The sequence below is a fragment of the Vulpes vulpes genome, chromosome 8 (genome assembly GCF_048418805.1).
Source record: "Vulpes vulpes isolate BD-2025 chromosome 8, VulVul3, whole genome shotgun sequence".
NCBI lineage: Eukaryota > Metazoa > Chordata > Mammalia > Carnivora > Canidae > Vulpes > Vulpes vulpes.
The window spans coordinates 107,391,127-107,412,334 of record NC_132787.1 but is presented as its reverse complement, the minus strand read 5'-3'; the positions used below and the strand labels follow the sequence as shown (position 1 = coordinate 107,412,334).

At 55.5% G+C, this 21,208-nt stretch overlaps 1 protein-coding gene across 5 annotated transcripts in view; it reads left to right on the top strand.

Moving 5' to 3' along the window:
- Positions 1–10,360: 10,360 nt before the first annotated feature.
- The window catches only part of RNF144A (ring finger protein 144A), a 119,400-nt gene continuing 108,552 nt past the window's right edge, over positions 10,361–21,208 (top strand). For 2 of the 5 annotated variants that reach the window (XM_072767794.1, XM_072767797.1), the window contains exon 1: positions 11,205–11,473. The gene's annotated coding sequence lies outside the window, so the exon portion shown is untranslated. Of the gene's footprint in view, positions 10,780–10,810; positions 10,833–11,202; positions 11,474–21,208 lie in introns of those variants that run through there. The other 3 variants (XM_072767799.1, XM_072767798.1, XM_072767802.1) reach the window with 3 other exon arrangements.

The window sequence follows — 21,208 nt, the reverse complement described above, 5'->3', positions numbered from 1 at the left end:
ACAGGCAAGCGCCTTGCCCTGGAGTCCCAGGAGGTGCAGAGCTCACCCCTCGCAACCCGGTTCCTAGCTCTCCGGTCAGTTCCTGGGCCCTTCCTTACCCACATCCACTGGTCCAGCATGGGCTCCACCGCATGGAAGCAGCAAGCACCTCCCCTGTCAGTCAGCACTCCCCTCCCATCCCTCCCATAACTGATCGATTTTTTTTTTTTTTCATTTGGAGCATCTCAACGTGTTGCTGTCTGATTCTGCTCTCAATTCCAGGCTCTTAGGGCCAAGCACTCTGTATGGCTGGCCCCAGTGTCCACCTCCTGCCCTCCAGACTGGACTGGCCTTTGGCCACACAGCATTCTCTCAGATGGGCCCATGCACCTGAGCTCTGGTGAGGGCACTCACCTCTTCAGGACCCATGTGGCCTCACTGCCTTCATCCTCCTGCATGCTCACCAACACTGGGCTCCAGCCCCAGAGAACCAGGGTCAGATCCAGGACCTTGAGTCTCGAGGGGGCAGCTTGATTCCTTGATCATTGCGTCTGGGCCACATTTGGAGCTCATGACTCCACACCAAGTTCCTGCTCATCGGTGCCCTACCCAGTCAGGGGGAACCTGCACAGCAACTCCAACTCAGATGCTATTGAGATGGACTTGAAAAATCAGAAGAGACATTAACATTTTTTTCATGATTCTAAAAATAATACATACCTAGAGTATATTTGAAAAACAGAGGAGAGCAAAATGAAGAAAATAAAAATTATCCATAATTGTATCACTGGGAGGTAACTGCTAATTTACTTCACGTCTTTCCGGTCAGGGATATTTTTTAATAGAATTGAGTTCATTCTCAATTTTGTTTCCCACATAAAATCTTCTGAAGGTTTTTCAAGCCAATTAGTATTCTTATGCTTTAATGAGAACAGCCAGTTCCTCACAATTCACACTAATGTCCTTCTAAAAACCGCAGTTGGTTTGAAAAAAAAAAAAAAATCACTGGCTTTGGTTTTTGAGTTGCTTAGATATTTAAGAATGTGACTGTATCAAATGTTCTGAGAATTCACTTTATTCAGAAAAGAAATAATTAATAATAATAAAGCTTCTCTGTGCGAGTTAATTCCTGGAGGATCTGGGAAACAGCCCAAAAGTGATTTATGTTTTCATTCAGGGCTGTCTTGACTTGTCCCTGTCTGATTCTGCTCCCAGTTCGATATGCGAGGTTTCTCCTTACCACCGAGCAATTCTCCAACACCGGTGGGTGCCCCACAGTTCAACTCCACTCTGAGGAATCTGCCTGCATGGTGGTGGGTGCGCAGGGTGAGGGTTCAGCCCCACAGGACTGCGCCCCCCACACCCCTGCTCAGAGGCCAGTCCTAAGCCCAGGGCATCTCCAGTGCTTCTGAACGAGGAGCTATAGATCACAAGTTCCCACAACCCCCTCCTCGGGTTCAATCAATTCTCTAGAGCGGCTCACCGAACTCAGAGAGACATTTTACTTTCTAGATCACTGGTTTATTATAAAAGGGTAGAAGTCAGGAGCAGCCAGGAGGAAGACATGCATAGGGCCAGGTATGGGGAAAGGGTGAGGAGCTCCCATGCCGTCTCCAGGGGCGCCGATCTCCCCAAATCTCTATGTCTTCCCCAAACTGGAAGCTTTCGGAACCCCATCCTTTTGGGTTTGTATGGAGGACTCATTACAGAGGCCTGATTACACCACTGGCCATTGGTGAGTGAAAATCTCCAGCGGCCTGGGGGTAGAAATGAAAGTTGCAAGCTTCAAATCACAGGGTTTTCTCCCTGACAACCAGCCTGCATCCTGAGGGCTTTTCCCAAAGTCAACTGATTAACATAACAAAACACACGTTTACTACTCTCACCACTTAGGAAATTCCAAGGGTTTTAGGAGTTCTGGGCCTGGCAGGGGAACAAAGACCAATATTTATCCCTTATTACAAATCACAGTATCACACCCTGAGACCCCCTTAGCTCCTTGACTCAATAGACTGACCTCCATCAGTTCTCTCTGGAGCTTGGGTGGTAATCACCTTTCTGAGGCTGCTTTCCCCGCAAGCAAGTAGTTACTGAGGAGTCGGGAACACCAGAGCTGGTGTGAAGTTGGAGCCCTGTCTTTTCAGGAGGGCTACCTCATTGCTTCATTGCTCCTTGCATCCTAAGTCAGGGAAGTCAGCTTTTCCAGGAAGCCCAACCGACGGCAAGCATTCAAGTGTTGTCTGAATCGAACCCCCCTGACTCAGCTCAGGCCACCGTGATAAAGTGCCGCAGATGGGACACCCGATGGCTCCGTGGTTGAGCATCTGCCTTCAGCTCACGTCATGATCCCTGGGTCCCGGGATCCAGTCCTGCATCGGGCTCCCTGCGGGGAGTCTGCTTCGCCCTCTGCCTATGTCTCTGCCTCTTTGTCTTTCATGGATAAATAAATAAAATCTTTAAAAATAAATAAATAGGGACGCCCAGGTGGCTCAGTGGTTGAGCATCTGCCTTTGGCTCAGGGCATCATCCCAGGATCACAGGATCGAGTCCCACATCGGGCTCCCTGCATGGAGCCTGCTTCTCCCTCTGCCTGTGTTTCTGCCTCTCTCCCTGTGTTTCCCATGAATAAATAAATAAAAATAAAATAAAATACCATAGGTAGGGATCTTAAAACACAGACGTGTGAGTCTCACAGTTTTGGAGGTGGGAAATCCAAGATCAAGGGGATGGCAGATATGGTTGCAGGTGTTAAAAAAAAGAAAAGAAAAGAAACATCAAGCCCTAAATGGAGTCATTTGGCCCCCAGCACAGCAAAGGCGATTCAGTGATAGTTTCCGCCTCTCCCAGGAGCATGACCTTTGGAAATTCCTTCTGGTGGGATGAGCACTTGGTGTTATACTATATGTTGGCAAATTGAACTTAACTAAAAACAAATGTAAAAAATTAAAAAAATTAAAAGTTTTAAAAATTTTAAAAATTAAAATAAAATAAAAATTAAAAAAAAAAAAAGAAAAAAGGAAGTCCTTCTGAAACGTCCCGATCAGCTCCACTGAGGCCACAAACCCCACTGTTCTTGCCTCCCCAGGAGGAAAGCCGACGTCCTGGCCTGAGACAAGCCTTTCTTTCCCTCTGTGGATGGCTTCTCACCATGCCCCTCCACCTGCAAACACCTTCCGCGGTGTGCAGCTGCTGGGGCGGCCCTCCACCTGCCTGATTCAGGAATCACTTAATAAAGCCAATTTGAACTTCAAATTTACTCTGTCCAACCTCGTTTTTCAGCCCAGGTGATGATTCCCACCAGCCTGTCCTCATGGCAGAGACGGCTGTTCTGCAGCCTGGGGCTCCACACAGCGCACACCCCTGTCAGACCCCAGGGGATGGAGAGAGGTGCTCCTTCCTCCTTCCCAACTGCCTGAGACCCAGACTCCACCCCTGTCTTCGGGTTTTGTTTGTTTTCATCTGTGGAGGCTTCTCTTGGTGGTTGGATATCATGAAGGTGCATCTTCTTTTGGGAAAGGGGGATATGTCCTTGCCCTGTCGTGGTCGTGGTCCTGGTGATGAGGGAGCAGAAGGCAGAAGCACAAGCTGACTCCCCACCCCCAGCTTCCAGGAGAGGGATGTGTGACATTCCTCAGGCCTTCCAGCTGCCCTAAAACTAAGGGAAGGAAAAACAAAGGGTCAACTGATAGAGATCACAGCCCTGCAGGCCTGGAGGCTCCCTCAGTTTACCAATGTCTCAGTGATTTACCAGGAAAAAACAGTCTTATCAAAAGCCTAACATTCGGAGAGCCATAGCTCTGTCTCCTGGAGCCCTAATATCACCCTCTCCGCCATAGGGAAGTGGGAAATAGAGGCAGAAGGGAATGTAAATAAAATCAAAGTCCTTTATGACCTGCAGCCCATTGACAATGACCTGTGACAGGAAGAGAGTAACATGCCTCCAGGAAGCTTCTTGCTGTCTTAATGCCTTACTAGAAGGAAAAACTACATTTAAAAAAAATTCTATTTATTTATTCATGAAAAACACACAGAGAGAGGCAGAGAGAGAAGCAGGCTCAATGCAGGGAGCCTGATGTGGTACTCGATCCCAGGACCCTGGGATCATCACCTGAACCCAAGGCAGACACTCAACCGCCGAGCTACCCAGACCTTCCAGAAAAACTGCATTAACTTGGCAGTAGCCAGGGCCCCGGCATCCTAGGGTCTTTAGCAGATGAAAGTCCTTTTGGACACCTCCCATTTCCCTTAGCTCCCCCAACTCCCAAGTGTATAATCAGCCACTCCTCACAACCCCGGGCAGCCGCTCTTCCTGCCCACAGATCCTGTCCCCCGGGGCTTTAATAAAATGACCTTTTGCACCAAAGACATCTCAAGAATTCTCCGGACCTCACCAACATCCCAAATGTACATCACTGGGATGAGAATAAGTTCTCAGAAACACAGCCCAGTGGGGCCAACATTCATGCCCAGACATGAGAGGGGAGGGCAGGAAGGGGATAAATTTTTAGATGCACATCAAATGGGCAAGGAAAGAGGCTGCATGCTTTTTTTTTTTTTTAATATTTTATTTACTTGGAACACCCGGGTGGCTCAGCGGTTGAGCTTTTGCCTTTAGCTCAGGGCATGGATTCTGGAGTCCTGGGATCAAGTCCCACATCAGGCTCCCTACATGGAGCCTGCTTCTCCCTCTGCCTATGTATCTGACGATCTGTGTCTCTCATGAATAAATAAATAAATAAAATCTTTTAAAAAATTTTTTATTTACTTATTTGAGAGACTGAGCACAAGTAGGGGGGAGCAACAGAGGGAGAAGCAGGCTCCGCACCATGCAGGGAGATGGATGCGGGGCTCAATCCCAGGACCCTGGGATCCAGGGGCAAATGCTTAACCCACTGAGCCACCCAGGTGCCCCAAGAAGCTGCATTCTTCATTGCACTCAGCCGCATCCAGTGCCAGACACACAGACAAAATGAAAAAGTTGCAAAAGTGTAGAAAACACAAGACAAATTAAAGCATCCAGAGGGGTCCTGGAAATGCTTGCCAAAGGCGTCAATAGGGAACTGGGGTCTGAAATGCTAGGCTTCCCGCTGCTAAGCCGGGCATTCGTGTGTGTGTGTGTGTGTGTGTGTGTGTGTGTGTGTGTTGCCGTATTGTTATTGTTGTTGGTGGGGGTGTATGTGCATAGAGAGAGAGAAAGAGAGGTTTTTATGGATTGTCTGTATTTTAAGGCGATTGAATAATCCAAGGCTAGTACATTGAAAATCATAGCGAAATAAAAGTTAAGTACAAACAAAACGTTTCTTAGAAATAAAGAGAAACAAAACGAAACAGTCTCTAAAGAGCTCTCTACGTCTGTTTAGGTCCAGAAGGGGTCTGTGTAGACCCAATTCTATTCTCGCTATCCCCGCCCCGGTGGATCCTGGGCCCAAGCCCTGCTGCCATCCTCATTTCTAACAGACACTCTCTGTTCTATCAAACCAAACAATCCATCCTGGGAAGGTGTTACCTGATTTTCCCCATTGCAGTGGCGGGAGCTCTCCACCCCCCCCCCCCCCCCACCGTGGTCACTTACAGTGGTCGGGGCCCCAGGAGGCTCCAGGATGGCTGTTCTCTGGCTGGAGATGCTGTCACGACTGGCACCTGCAGAGGGTGGCGAGCTGAGGATCCAGGATGTAGGTGGATGGATCTGTGGGCCGGGACCCTACAGACTGACTCAGGGTAAGGCAGCGGGGCAGGTCTTTAACCCTGCATGGAACAATTACTGGAAGCAGCTGCCTCCACAAAGGGGGTGGTAATTTGTTGCAGCAGCTGCCTTTGGAAGAGGCTAAGTCCTGGGAGGTGAGCTGTCAGCACCCACACTCCCAGCAGCTGGGGGAACGAGCACCTTGGTTGTGCAGGTGGGTCTGCACCAGGCATTGCAGCATTCCTTACACCTGTGAAATCTCACCCAAACCCCGGTCAGTGAATGCAAAGCCAAATCCTGCAAACACTAACACTTGACACCTCCCACCCCTAACACCTGACACCATGTGGCCACACCCATGAGGAATGTGCTCCGGGGACCCCATCTCTTGGCCTGACACACGCCTGGTTTCCTTACTGTGTTTCCTTTCTGCCCACCTGATACCTGAATTCCTTCCAGGTTCCCTTATTTTCCGGGCTCTTTGCTACCTGCCTCAAAAGAGCTCTCCTAACACTCGATCTCCCCTCCTTACTTGGGAGTGCACTTTGACTTTGTAAGACATAGTACGATGATTACTGCTACTCAGAATCAGTCTAAAATGAAGGCATTAGTTAGTGTAGGCTAGACTAAGCTGTAGTAACAAATACACCCTAGAATTTCAATAGCTCAACCCCTGGGACTTCACCTTCCCTGGTAATTCTCCTAGTAAGGGGCAACTCACAGATCTGGGCAGATTGCATTTTGTGATCTCGAGAGGTGGCTCTCTAATCACTATGGGAGGGGTGGGCAAGTTGGAGGTCTCAGAATTCTTTGAAGTGACACCCCTGCCCACAGCCTATTGAACAAATGGGTCTTACGTGCCCACCTCACTGCAAGGGGGCTTGGAAATGTGGAGAAACACACGGATATTTAGTGAGCCTTAAATGTCTGCCCACAATTAAGCCCACCTAATGTTGAACACAATTTAATCATTTCTTCAGAATTGAAAAAGGCTTTTTAAGTTCTGTTGAGCCACAAGGGCCATATTCTATTGATCACTATAGAAAAACAGTGTAATAAAATGTCAAAAGAACCCTGAATCTGCCAAGAACCTTGAGTAATAGCACCATTTACACCACTAGCTAGCGGTGATCTTGGAATTGTCAAAGGCCACTTTAAAAGAAAGCCCGCTGTTCCTATATGTGCGATGAAAAGATTAGACTCGACCTTCTCTCTGGTCTAAACGTCTGTTTAGAATCCATGGCATTTGGGTCTGAGCCAGAGAGAAGTACCAGTTAGCGAGAGCTGTAGAAGGCGCGAGTCATTGACTTCATTTGACAAATACTTATTGAATGTCCACAACTTGTCCCTTCTGGGCCCAATGGGGTGGTGAACAGGGCAGAAAATGTCTCTACCTTCTGGAAAAGGTGCCAAGAAAACTAGTCTTCCTTTGTTTTTGGCATAGCAGCCGTCTTCAGGATCGTTAATCTTCAAAATAAAACTGCCAGTTATTTTACCTGCAAAAAAAAATGAGTTTATTCAGGAAGAGCAGAGAATGGCGATTTGGGACGAGCAAGCTATGGCAAAAACCATGGGCGACTCCACCGAACAAAGAAGAGGAAGGCTCTCTGATGAAGGAAACCCGGTAGTTTGGAAGGTTGTTATACATAAAGGCCAACAAAGTAAAGTAAGAGCTGGAAGTGTGGTGGCTCCTCCTTGGCTGGGATGTGACCGCTTCTGGCGGCTGGGCTGTTCCCCTGGGGAACAGAAGGAAGGAAGAGCCTTCCTTCCTCCCCGCCTGCAGTAGGTAGCATCCACCTGCAACCCCCACCTCCCTCCACCGCCCCTGGATTTGTGATTGACCAGGAGTGAAAGGGCCTGAGAGCTCGGGGAGGTGACCCCTTATCAATTTTCACACTATCGTTTATTTTTACCACTTCCGTAGATGGCATTTTAATTTTTGTTACAGCGCTTACTCTCTACGTTGCAGTCATACATGGGCACCCTTCAGGTGCTCGTGTCAACCTGCTAGAGCTGCCGACACAAAACACCAGGGACCGAATGCCTCAGGCAACAGAAATGTGTCGTCTCACAACTCCGGATGCCAGAAGTCCGAGATTAAGAGGTCAGCAGGGTTGGCTGGTTCCTTGTGAGGCTGGGAGGGAGACTCTACCCCAGCCTTCTCCTGGCTTCTGGTGCTCAGCTGGCCGTCTCTGGCGAGACTCAGAGCGTTTCCACACATCACCTAACCTCTCCCTTCACGTTCACATAGCGTCCTCCTTATGTGTGTTCAAACTAACTCAGTCACATCGGATGAGGCCTCGCTCTACTCCAGGATGACTCGATCCGAACTAATGACATCTGCCACTACCCTACTTCCATAGAAGGTCACGCCATGAGGTAGTGGTGGTAAGAACCACATTATAAGAATTCAGGGGCTTCCAAGCCAATCCAGAACGGTGCTGTTAGGTGACAGCTGGGATGGATTTTTCTCTCCACTTGGACTTTCTTTCTAGAAGTTTTGTTTTTCTTCCTCAAGCGATTATTCTTGTTGTTTTGACCACATATTTTATGTGATGGTAATGTAAGTTTGCTGTTTTGCATCTTCTGCCTAGGAAAATAACTGGAGCCTTGCATTTTTTTTCTGGCTCCAAGGGAGTCTGCAGAGCCCAAGGCAGAGCTGCTTGAGGACAATCCCTCTGCATCCTGTCTTATGCGGACATTCCATGCACGGATGGGATTATTTGGGATGTGTGGGCTGGGAAAGAGAGAGGAGGCCTTTGAGAGGCAGGAGGCAGGAGTGCAGACCACGGGAGCTTTCCCAAGAAGCCCTGAGAGTGCCAGGGACTTGGCATAGCCCCGTCCCTCTTAGGCCACCTGGGCCACCTGGGGAGCTGAGCCTGTGGAACAAGAAACTGTGGCCGGCTTGCCCAAAAGGGCTAGTATGTCTTGGAGGAGACTCTCAGTGGACCTGGCCACATGCTGAGGATGAATGTGGGTTACATCCCACATTCCCAGAACCATGGAATCCTCCTGATTCTTGTGTATCCCAGCCAAGAGAGTCAGAACAATAACTGGCATTTAGTGGCCAGCCACGCTCTGAAAACAAGGAATTGCATCTGAATTGATTTTAAAAATTAAAGAAATGGTGAATTTTCTGTCCTTAGAGAATGTGTGACTACAAATTCATACAAACTGTCTAAAATATTTTTATTTTAAGCTATGCGTGTGAATCTTGAGCTTCCCTCAGTTCTGTGTCTAGAGGAGAAACTCGAGGATGGAATCCCGTTTCTCCAGCCTCTGGACCATGTACAGTGGCAGCCTGTTTCCTGTCTAACACAGAATCTTGCCTATTGTAGGTAATCAGAATGGCCCTTGTTCGGTGAGTGAATGATGAGTCACAGACATTTAGGAACAATGGTGTCTTCTAAAATAGGCTTGACAAAAAAAAAAAAAAAAAAAAAGGCCTGACATGACAGACCTTTGGGGCAGTTGGCCCCAAGTCATGACCTGTGAAGGCACCGGACTGATGAGTGGACATGACCTTGAGAGAGCCAGACAGCGTATCACTGGAGAGAACCAGGATGGTTGCTCCAAGGCAGAGCTCAGAGTAGATGATTTCACTCTTTATTTATTGAGTACTTAGCATGCCCAAGGCCCTATGGAGGAAAACATAGAAAAATGACTTCATCACTGCTCTACAGAATCTTAAGATCTAACAACCAGACAGTAAATATCCCAAGCAGGAAGTGTGACCGATGCCACGATCAAGACAGAAACAAGCTAAATCATACACAAGGTCAGAGATCTGGGGATGGGGGAAGAGGGGATTGACTGAGAAGACTTTATAGAAAACTGTTGTATTTGAGATGCATCGTATGCAAATTATATTATCAACGATGGTGTCCTTAACAAAGACAGCGTGGGATGAAGCCACACACAGGTCACTACATAAGCGCATAGAAGTCTCAGTTACACACTTGGCTGAGAGCATGGTTCTGCTCCTCAGCACTCCCCCTGCCAGCCCCAGATGCTCCTTCCCAGCTCCTCTGACATGATTTCTATGTCCCTGTTTGCAGTAGAAATGGTGCCCAGCATGGACCCATCCAACATGGAATACACGGGCTCACTTCCATTCCTGGTAGATTTGCAGGCATCCATCCATCTGTCCATTCATCCATAAATCCTGTCACAATGGGTCCTGCCTGGTACCATGACCAGAGTCCAGAAGTGAGTGTGCGTGTGTGTGTGTGCATGTGTGTGTGTGTGAATACATGTCCTGTGAGGCTCCCGCCCCTAGGTAGAAGCACTCTCATCTCCTGTTGAGAGGTTAGAGTAACCAAGTATTAGGATTCTTCTCACTGTGACTTACTCTTGAATATCAAGGACATTTCTTTGAAGAATTTGACAGACCTCCAAAGTCAAACGCCCATTCATATCTTCGAGGAGGAGAAATACTTACCAGAATGGCTTTTCAGTGTAGATGAGACAGATTTATGCTTTTAAAAAAAGATGCATAGGTAGCAGGGGAAGATAAATCATACACAACCTCGCGGCCGTTGGGAATCTTGTATAATTGTCTGAAGGAAATAGGAGAGATAACGGCGAAGGGCTATGGGGTCCTTATAGTTTGGTGGACCCGTTATGGTGATAGTGCCTTGTTCATGTGACCTGCTCAATCCCTCCCAAGATCATTATGACACACACGCTACTATCATTGCATTTTCCAGCTAAAGCACATGGAAGGCCAAAGAAGTTAAGCAACTCCCTTGAGCACCCGGGGTCGGGGTCGGGAAGGTGAAGGCATTAGAATTCAGAGCCCACAGAGGAGGGAGGCTGTTAAGGAGGAAGCCCCTACGGCTGGGGCTGGTTTTCTCATAATTCTGGGGAAAAGAGCGTATGCATGGAAGGAGGCATTGTTTCCTGCACACCGACAAGTTTTGCTCAGCTATGCATGCCTGACAGGCATATTATTTAACACTTGGCGAACTTCTAGCTACTAAAGGGAGTGGCGAAAAGAAAATCTTGCAGGAATCCTGTCTTCCACGGTTTTGGACCGCGAGGAGCCAGAAACCCTAAGACTAGGAGGTGGATCGCGGTGCCTGTGCCCGGCTCTCGGGTATCCTGACGCCGTCCAGGTGGGCTCCCCATCCACCCGTCCATCCACCCACCCATCCATCCAGGCCACCAGGTAGGGGGATGGAAGGACGTTTCCGCGAGGCCCTGGCATCTTGACAGCCGGGTCCTGAGGCCGCAGGGCCCGGGGATCGCTGCCGCGGCTCGGCTCGGGGCTGGTCTGGGGCGGCCCGGGCTGCTCAGCCCCGCGCTCTCCGGGCCCGGCTCCGCGGGGGGGGCGCCTGCTCCCCTCCCCTCCCCCCTCCCCTCCCCCCTCCCCTCCCGGGAAGGACCCCGCGGGCAGAGGCGCCGCCCCGGCCGGGGGGGGGCGGGGGGCGGGCGCGCGGCGGGCGGAGGGCGGCGGGCGGCAGGGGGCGCTGCGAGCGGGCGGAGGGGGGCGGGGGCCGGGCCGGGCCTGGGCGGGGGCGGGGGCGGGGGCCGGGCCGGGCCTGGGCGCCCGCGTCTTTGTGCCGCTCGCCGCCGCCCACCGTCCCCCGCCCGCGGTGCGCCCCGCTGGAGGGCGGGCGGGGCATAAAGGGCGGCTCCGGCGGGCGCGGGCCGGGCACCCGACAGGCTCCCCGCAGCCGCGCCGGACGCCCCGACACCCGGCCTGGGCGCGGCGCTCGGAGCCCCGGAGCCCCCGAGACCCCGAGTCCCCGAGACCCCGAGACCCCGGGACCCCGAGACCCCGGGACCCCGCCGCGCGGGACCAGGCAGGTGGGTGACGCGCGGCGCTTTGTGTCGGCATCGCGGGCGGGGGGAGGGGGGTGCGGCGGGGACGCGCGGGCCGGGCCGGGGGACCTGGGGGGGGGCGAGGGCGCGGGCCGGGTCCGGGGCGCAGGGGTCGCGGCGAGGGCGCGCGGGCGGGGCCGGGGGACCGGGGGGAGCACCCTGGGCCCGCCCCGCCTGCCCTCGGCCGCCCCGGCGCCGCGGCCGCTCGGCTTGGGAAGCTCGGGGCCCCCCGCCCCCCGCGGCCCGCCCGCCCCGCCGCGCCCTGGCGCCCTGGCTCCGCGGCACCGGGCGGGGACCTCTGGGGGCTCCGCGGGGGGCGGGGGCGGGGGGCGGCGGGAAGGCAGGTCGGCCCGGCGGGGGGGGCGGGGGGTCCTCCGCGTGCGCACCCCGCGGCCCTCCCGGGGTCTCGGCTGCCCCCCCCCCCGCCCGGCGGAGGCTCCCGGCTGCCCGGCCCCTTGCAGGCGCGCCTCGGGCCTGGGGCCCCCCACGGCCCCTCATCACCGCCGCCCTCGGGCCTGGGGCCCCCCGCGGCCCCTCATCACCGCCGCCCTCGGGCCTGGGGCCCCCCACGGTCCCTCATCACCGCCGCCTCGGGCCTGGGTGTCACCCCAAAGTTCCCTCCGTGCCTTCCTCTCCAGCAACGACAATGAACACCCGCCCTCGAGGTGCCCGGTCACCCAGCGCCCGAAGTCGGCCTCGCGGAGGGGCAGGGCGCAGCCCCGGGGCGCGGGCGGGTGCTGCTGCGCGGGAGGCCTGGGCCGGGCTGGGCCTGGGCCGCAAGGACACGGCGGGGGACCGGGCGGTGCAGCGCGGGGAGCCGTGTCCTGAGGTCAGGGGCGGGCCGCGGGGTGAGCCCTAGAGCGGAGCCCCCTGGGGAGGGCCGGGGCTGCTCTGAGAGGGAGGCTGCTGAGTCCAAGCCCGGAGGTGGGGCAGGTGCACCTGAGGCCGAGGCCGGGGCGCTGCCTGGCGGAGGAGGGGATGGGAACCGAGGTGTGTGCGGCTCCCGACCTTGCCCATGCCCCGGGCTTCCCCTCCCCAGTGCTCGGATGAGGGACCTGGTCCTTTGTGGTGTTCTCGTGACTTTATGGTTTTGGTTCTTTATTGTTTTGTAAGGCGTGCAAAGGGAATTTGAGTGCAGAGGTCAGATGGGAACAAATCGTGGTCTTTGAACTCCAGGCTGACTTAGGTCTGGATCCCGTGGCGGTGGGAGCCCTTGATGGTGGGAGCCCTTGATGGTTTTGGAGGACGAGGGGGAGGAGAGTGAGTGAGCTGAACCTGCTGTGTGCAATTGAGGGGGTGCTGTGCAGTGTGCTGGGTGCCACCCCTAGATTCCGACCTCACCCCACTTCTCACCTGCTGGGACTGAGCTTCCCCCTGTACCCCTTATCAAAGGTGGGGCATGGCTTGCAGACCTCAGGAGAAAATGGGATGTCAGTAACCTAATTTCCGTGGGATGGGGATTGTCCGGGTCCAGCACAATTGGAGTCTGGAAGTTTACGTGTTTAAAGGGGCCCCGATTCTAGTGCCAGGAGCCCTGGAGAACTAAGGACGGGCGGGCTCCGACGCTGCAGGCCGGGCTGCAACTACGGGCGCCTAGTGTGGGCACCCACAGGCGGTGCCCGAGCCGATGCCGACACGCGGAAGCGCACTTTCAGCTGCGTGTGCTTGATAAGTGTATTGGGTGCCCCGGCTTCCAGAGGGTGTGTCATTCCTGCGTCCACATCCGCACTAGAGGATGGTGCTTCTCTTGAGGACTCCGTGCGGTTTGGGGCTTGGAAGGGACCCCACACACTCCTCAGTGGAAGCCGCTGACGTTTAGCGGGTGAACTTGGGGCTCAGCCAGAAGCCGGGAGCCACGTCGCCTGTTTTTCCCATTGTGGTTCGTAATTTGGCTCTGCTGCCTTCTTTTGTTCCAATTTCTCCTCTTTGAGGACCTTTCTCCCTGGTGGTGGAGACAGGAGGAGGCCCGCCCTTGCAGACTGAGAGTCACAGAGCTAGGTGGTCACTGCAGCTTCCTAGCCCAGCCCGCTCATTGTGAATTGGAGGGGAGAGAGGGCAGGGACCCCACCCCGGGGACCCCCACACAGGCCGCGGATGGCCTGGGCCCGGCAGCAGCTCTCCCGACTGCCTGCCGGTCTTCCTCCCGCTCTGGGCTTGGGCTAGGGGAGGGGAGACACATCAGCTGCTCTGGGGGTCTGCTGGCCTGGTGGCACCCAGGATGACACTGAGGCCTCCGCCGCTAACTGGGCATCCGGCTACGCAAGACTGCCCCGGGTCCCCAGGTCTCTGGGTGCGATTTCAGAGGGCGCCAGAGATGAACAGGGGGGATTGCTTCTGAGGAAGACAGACCCTCTTCGTATTCACTCGGGTAGCTTCCCGCCTTGGCGATCCAAGAGCGGAGGTGAAGGTGCCTTACGACTAGGAAAGTCACTTGAGGTGATCGTTCTCGGGACCAGCCTCCTTTGTCCTTCGTTTCCTTGTAGCTGACACACATGAATAGCTTCTCTTAATTAGATGAAGAAATTAAATTGCAGCAACTGTTTCTATAGCTGCTGGGGATTGGTCCGGAAGGACAGAGCTTGGGCAAACCTCTGACCGGGCTGTGTGACCCAGGGCAAGTGTCTTCACCTCCTTGGGTGGCTCCAGTGGCTTCAACTGTGAAAGCCACGTGTTGGCCTAGCTGGTTCCCAAGATCCAAAAAAAGCAGTTGCTGCTTTTAAGGTCCTTTTTATTTATTTATTTTTTTAATTTTTTTAGGAGAATCAGCATTGGGGGATAAGGTGCCAAACGCAGCCAGTTTTATGGACTTTTGGAGAAGAACGTCTTCTCCTACAGAGGATGTGTTGGGAGACAGGCTTTGGAGGGGGTGGTTCTTGGTGATGAGTGTCCATCTTCCTCCGTTCCTGGAATCTGACACCTGCCTTGGAACGTGTTTTCTGGGTGGCCTATAGACTCTGAGAGCCGGGCCTCCTCTGAGGAGCAAGTTTGACAAACTGGACGTGATGTTAACAGAGGAAAATAAGTTCCCTGGATGGTGGGAAGTAGCGTGTCAGCCAACACTTAGATTTGCCCCAGGAGAGGGAGGAAGCAATGGTTCGTAGTCACTTAGGATGCCCTGTCACCGGGTGCTGCTCATGGGGTCCCTCACCATCTCTCCGGACCCAGTTCTCATGCAGCCCGCGGAATGGGCGCTGCGACGGTCCCCACATCACTGAGGAGGGAAGGGAAGCAGGGCGTGGCTGGGCTGTCCGAGGCCGTGCACGTGGTGAACACTGAAGCAGGTGGGACTCCGAGTGCTCGGCAGAGGATCTGCTCTGTGACCTCGAGGAGGCCACAGCCTGGGGGTGGAAGCCAGCACATCCACAGACCTTCCTAACAACGGGGTTGGTGTGCCCAGGGCAGCTCCCGGTGGAGCCCGTGATGCCAGCGACTTGAAGGGTGAGTCCAGGTCCTCCAGGCCACTTTGGAGGCTCAAGGTCAGACTCTGGGCCCCGGGAACAGCCAGTAGGAGCCGGGGGTGGGCCGGGAACTGGGAGCCGGCTGTTGTACAGGGTCTTGTTCTCAGCAGGCTGTCTCGGAACACCGTCCAATCCCAGATTCCGGAGTGGAAAACGGTTGCTTTGGTTTCTGGTGTGTCTTCTAGAAGGTTCTCCCAGCGTGGGGTTTGTCCTTGTATAGTTTTAGAGCCTCCCCCCGGCCCGTCCACCCCCCTGCCCAGTCTGTGTGCTGGAGGAGAATCGGTTCAGAGAAGGTGAGTGGAAGCACGGGCAGCACCCCGTGTTTTTACAACGCAGCCACCTCTCCTGTTGCCTTCAGAGTCCCCGAGCGAGGCCAGTGTGACTCCCCGGGGCCTGTGGCAGCTGCTGCCTGCTGTTCAGGACCCCCGAGCTGGGAGTCGCCCCAGCAAAGCGCAGGCCTCCGCAGCTTCTGTGGCAGGGCTCTGTGGGCAGGACCCCGGGCCCAGACCCGTAGAACAGCGGGGAGCTTCCGCGGTGTCTGTAGTAGGGCTCTCGGTTACATGGGGTTTTGTGTCCGTCCTTGAACACCTCTTACACGATTTCCCTGGGACCGTTTTTGGCTGCCAGGGGGTCAGTTTCCAAGCAGTTCTTTGGAACAGGGGGTGTCTGACTTTGGGGGGGGGCGGTGGGCAGCATTTTAAGGCTCTGTGGAGGGAGGGGGGCTGTGTAGGCTGCATCAACCGTGGAGAGACTCCAGCCTGCGGGCAGTGCGGGGCCTGTCTGCTGTGGTGTCTCTGCATCCAGGATGCGTGTTGAGTGGCCAGCGATGGGGTTGCGTGTGCTTGTCTCTACCCGCCTTCGGGGGCCGGCTGGTCTTCAGGCTCGTCCCCATTCCAGTACTTGCCATCCCCGCCACCCTGTCCCTGGTCAGGCTCGCCCGCGTCCCCACGGGAAGGGCAGCCTGCTGGGCAGAGCGGCCGGCCCTCTCCGCCAGCTTGTGGGTGCCGGGAAGTGTCCCTGTCACAGAAACGTGGGTTAGGCACCCTCTTCTTCCTCGATGTAAAATGTTCTCTTAAACGGGTGTTCTGAAGCCAGAATCAACACATATTTTTTTACTTTCTTGGGAAAGTCAAACTTTGTGTCGATCCCACTGGGGTCCCTCACCATCTCTCCGGAGACCTCTTGTCACTGTGCTGCTGGGATGCCCTCAGCTGCCCCCACTGCTTGTCCAATGACGAGCGTGTCCCTCGGTTGAGTCTTTGGGATCCTTCATTGCTTGGCCCCAGCCCGTCCAGGGTGGGCCTCCCAACAGCCCCCGAGCAGGTGCCCTGGAGCATTCTCCTGCCATCTCCGTGGGCCACATTCCTGGTGGCCCTTCCGGGCTCAGAACACGTACCCTTTTCTTCTCAAAGCTGTAGAACTGCTAATGGGGACATTGGGGTGGTCCCCTCCCCGGGTCCTGGCATCTTGCTGATGGGGCCCTGGGAATGTGGGAGCACAGGATGGAGCCACAGGCCTCAGCACCGGCCAGCCTCATCCCCGCACCCCGAGGCCTGGCCCCCTCCGTCTCCTACCTGCCTGCCGGGACGTTCTCTGTACCAGGTGCTTCCATAGCAACTTTTCCTTCAAGACCTATGATTGCGCTTAAAACTCTCGAATCTAATTTTAGCGATTTATGTAACTGATTTCCTCTCGTAAGCCCTACAAGGGTATGAACTTCCTCATTTTTGCGTTCCCTTAGCACCTATCGTGCACTTTAAAAAAAATATATTTATTCATGAGAGATACAGAGAGAGAGAGAGAGAATGAGAGAGAGAGAGGCAGAGACACAGGCAGAGGGAGAAGCAGGCTCCATGCAGGGAGCTCGACGTGGGACTCAATCCCGGGACTCCAGGATCACGCCCTGGGCTGAAGGCGGCCCTAAACCGCTGTGCCACCCGGCTGCCCTATTGTACACTTTCTGAGTGGATTTTGGTTAAGTGATTGAAGATGAGACAGAGAGAGAGAGAGAGAGAGATTGGGCTCAAAAGGGAAATGAAGACACAGGATTCGAGCTCCGGGGTGATCTGAGCGCATCCAGAGAGCCGGGTTCTCTCTTTGGGAGGTGAGTCCACCCACGGAGCAGTGCCCTGCGGGACCCTCAGAAGCTGAAGGCAGTGCTGGTGGGGGTGTCGGTGGGGGTGGGAGGAGGGAGGCCTGGCCGGTCCTGTCCGTAGACAGCAGACGCCGTCGGGTCCAGTGTCAGATGAGAGTGCCGTCCGGGCTGGCTGGGGCAGCATGTGGCCTGGGCACTGTGCAATGCTGGGGAGGGGGAGGCCGAGGTGGGCCTCGTTCTGCGGTGTGCAGAAGGTGTGCGTGTCCTCGTGTGTGTTACGGGAGCTCTGGAGGCTGGCGTGAGCATGTGTCGACTCGAGGCAGCTCCGAGCCGGTGTGCGGGGGCCCGAGGCGTGGGACTGGTGCTGGGGTTTGTTCCTGCGGATGGTGAGTCCGGGCTGGTGGTCCGGCCCTCGGGGGCAGGAGCAGGTGGTGGGCTCCGTCAGCCTTACGAGTCTGGAGCTTTCTAACGGGAGGCCGAGGCGCTCTAGGCAAAGGGCGGTCGGGTTCCTAGAAAGAGAGATTGTCTGGGAAACACGCGGTGGGCCCTTGATTCGCGTGGTTCCTCCCACACAGGACGCGGAGAGCCTCGGCTGCGGAGACCCGAGAGCGTGCGTGCAGAATAATCTGCAACAGTCAGTGTTTTCTCTGTTTCTCGAGTGCTTGACGCTCTCCTTTGGTCCGTGGCGCCAGTGTCCATTCCACAGCATCACACAGGGTGTGTGTTCCAGAAGGAGCACTGCGATGGGAAGTGCGGAGGCTTGTGGGCGCCCTGGGTGGGGGGGGGGCACTGTCTGTCAGAGAAACACACAGTCCCAGAAAGTCACTTTTCTGGGCGCCCCGATCGCCACGTGGTACTTCTCAGGAGCCCCCTCCCAACACACACGCACGGGCACATGGGAGTCCCGGGACGACGGAGTTAGAAGAGCTTCCAGAAGACTTGGAGAGCGGGTGCCTCGGGATGTGGATTTGTTGGCTAAAACTGTGCCTATTTCTTCCTAATCCCTTGGCGGGCGAGGCGGTGCCAGTGCCTGGAGTGGATGAGACGGCGCCCCCCAGAGATCACAGTCCCTTCTTTCTTCTTTAGGTCTCAATGAAGTGTCCGCCATGGGCCCTGGGATCCGAGACAGTGTGGTTGTGAGAGGCCAGCGGTGGGCGGGTAGGGCCGGATGTGGCGGGGAAAGAAGACAAAAAGGTTATCTGTCTGCGTTCCCTCTGCTTGCAGGACCCTAAGGCAGCACCTCCGTGTCAGGCCGCGCTGTCCGCCTCCGGGTCTGGGGCGCTGACGTCTTCCCACTGCCCTCTGTCCGCATGCAGGGGGGCAGCGCCCTGCCCCCAGCCTGCCCCCCCAAGCCAGGTCCCCAGTGTGGTGATGTGATGATGCGGAGCCTTTGGGAGGTGTGTCGGTCACCAGGGGGGAGTGCTGGTGAATGGGATGGGAGCCCCCTCGCCCATCCTGCCCGTGAGGACATGGCGAGTGGGAGGCCACCTGAACCAGACAGAGGCTGTCACCAGACCCCGAACCTTCCGGCATCTTGAGCTCGGACTTCCAGCCTCCACAGCTGTGAGATACGAGTGTCCGTTGTTTACGAGCCGCCCGTCCGAGGGGACGGTTACGAGGGTGGTTGGAGTGAACGAAGATAGGCGGTGATGGCTGGTCACCAGTTCTACGGGAGTTGGGCCTACTCTGTTGGTCACACGTGAATTGGATCCCCGGCAAGGACCCGAATGACCACATCACCGATCCTGGGGGTTAGGCGTATCCTAAAGGGGACACAGTTCAGCCCGTAACACCAACGGCAGGGGCAGGGGTACACGATTGTACGTGTTTGTATGTTGCTGTGTGTTTGGCTCACAAGGGAACGCTCACCAACGAGGGCTGCGAGAAACCGGTTGGCGTTTCCTCCGTGGCACTGGGAGGGGACGGTTGCCGGCACGGGTCCTGCTGCACCGTGCTGCTCACGAGAACCGGCTTCTGCTCTTGTTGCCCTCTGTCCTCCACGTGTCGGCCTGTGCCCTCATGCTGGGCACCCCGGGGTTCAGAGGGCTCACCACAACTCCCAGCTCACGGGTGTGTGTTGAAGGTGGCAAGAGAAGTATGTGTGTGTGTGGGGGGAGTTTGGTGTCGCCTGCATCTGTCCTTTTGATCAGAGAACAACAGGCCTTTGGGGAAGCCTCTCGGCAGCCTCTGTGTGTATCCCATTGAAGTGGGCTTCCTGGCAGACCCCAGGGTGCGAGAAGCTGGGGAAGCCAGAGGCCATGGGAGCCAGAAGGACCATCCTCACGCGGACTGGACAGCACGGCGCGTGAAGCCAGCTGCCCGGCGTCCGCATGGCCAGGCTGTGCCAGCGTCCGTTGCCCTTGCTGGTCTCACCTGTTCTCGTCTGGAAGGCAGGAATCCCCACGGGACGAGGTCCGGACCAGCCTGCGCTGGCTGGTCGCGTGGCTCACGTGTCTTGCCAGTGTCGCGTAAGCCCATCTGAGCCTTCCCTGATTTGTAGTTCTGGGTGCGGTGAGGAGCAGGAAATCACGTCCTGTCCTGCCCATGTCTGTGTCCCCCTCGCAGCTGGCATGGAGCCTGGCACGGGGTAGCTGCTCCGTGAGTGTTTGCAGACCTTAACTAGGCCTCTCCGCCCTTCACAGGCCTCGGGGTCCAGGAGCAGTCTCAGCCGTTGCTCCATCCCTTCTGTTCTTTGGCCCTTCCCTTGGCCGAGACCTCCTGTGTTCCAAGGTGGATGAAGGGACATCCAGTGAGGATGCGCCTAGGGACCTGGGGAGGGCAGGGGGCTGCTGAGGCCTTTCCAGAACAGGTCGGGGTGTGGAGCTCTGTAATCCGCCGGCAGGTACGGACCTCTGCAGCCTCCAGCATCGTGCAAGTTCCAGTTTCGCTCCAGCGAGGACGACCAGTGGGGACCCACAGCAATCCCTTGTCATCTGGCAGCGTCGCTCACCCTCCCCTCCCCCTGCCTGTGAAATAGCTCAACATCTAAGGCGCACGCAGTTCATTAATGCCCAATAAATACCCACCGCGTCCTCAGCCAGGTCCTGGGCTGTGGAAGGTGCAAACGTCAACGCCTCAGAAGGAAGTGTTGTCAGTTTGTTCTTAAATGAGCATGTCCTCCCCCGGGCAGCGGAGGGGCCAGGGGGCCAGTTCTTATCTGTTAATCCTTTAATCGCTCCCAGGACTCTTTCTCCTTTGGCCCAGCGCCCTGTTTCCTTCACAGTGACCTTGTTTTCTCTCCGTCACGGCCACGTGTGCGCTTGCGGGTGCGGGCTTTCTCCGGGGGCACCAGCGCGGGCACTGGCGCGGGCTGTGTCCTGCCGGCCTGGCACATGGGCTGCTCTCCCAGGGACTGTTTATCCGGCGAAGGCGGGACGTCTTCTGGCTACAACAGAGCAAACCCGACCAGAGGGGCGGAGGGGAGGGCGCGTGGAGGGCTGCACCGTGCAGGCAGAGGCCGCTGGCTTCGCGGGTCCTGAGCCCTTCTGCGGAGGCCAGTCCCAAGGGACCTGCCACGCGTGTGGAGAAATGCACGGCCAGTTTCCAAGAGCTGGTGTGAAAACCGGTGTAAATGAAAGCAATCTCAGGAATAACATTTACGTGATTACATGTTAACGTGATTTTATTTTACTCATTTAAATAAAATGTTACTAACATTAATTTCCCTTATTTTTACTTAAAAAAAAAAAAGAAAGAAAGAAAAACGTGCCAGGGGCACCGGGGTGGCTCAGTCGGTTGGGTGTCTTGGTTTCGGCTCAGGTCATGATCTCAGAGTCTCGAATTGAGCCCCCGTCGGGCTCAGCACAGAGTCTGCTTGAGATGCTCTCTCTCCCCTGCCTACCTTCTCTCTCTCTCTCTCAAGTAAACAGATAAATTAAAAAAAAAAAATCTTTTTTTAATGTGCCAGAAAATGTGACACGAGGGACGCAGCTCACATTAGATCTCCCTGCTGTAGGTTTCCCTGCCGTAGTCCTCGTCCGCAGGGACCTGGCCGCCCGTGTTTCTTTGGGGGTTCGCAGGCCTCTCGCCCCTGTGTCGAGGCCCCGCGCAGGCACGTAGGCTGGGAGTGGGGTCACCCCAGCCGGCTGCACGTCCTGACACAGGCCGAGTGCTCATCCTCGCTCCCCAGTGACGGTGTCTGCCGTTTAGCCCCAATGCTTGAGGTTC